The sequence below is a fragment of the Penaeus monodon genome, chromosome 24, assembly GCF_015228065.2.
Source record: "Penaeus monodon isolate SGIC_2016 chromosome 24, NSTDA_Pmon_1, whole genome shotgun sequence".
Lineage (NCBI taxonomy): Eukaryota > Metazoa > Arthropoda > Malacostraca > Decapoda > Penaeidae > Penaeus > Penaeus monodon.
Window position 1 is genome coordinate 11,900,168 of NC_051409.1, and position 308 is coordinate 11,900,475.

The window sequence follows — 308 nt, forward strand, 5'->3', positions numbered from 1 at the left end:
TAACCTCTCACTCACAGATCTCTCATTCATTCGCCCTCTTACTATTTCTTTTACAGTCACACCTCTCACATTGACTCACTCTCACCACCTCCCTCCTTCTCAAAAAATAAACAGATATTTTAAAGATTTTGAATGGCATTGTCTTTATCGGTCTCCACCCTATTTTACATGAACATCAGCTGCTTTTTTTCCTTCCTCTATCTCCATCTTTGTGCGTGTTGTTGCTTTCCACACGTTCAAGGCGCCGCGATGAGGAAGAATCTAAAATCCACACAATATAAACACATGCAAATTCTCCCCCCCCCCCC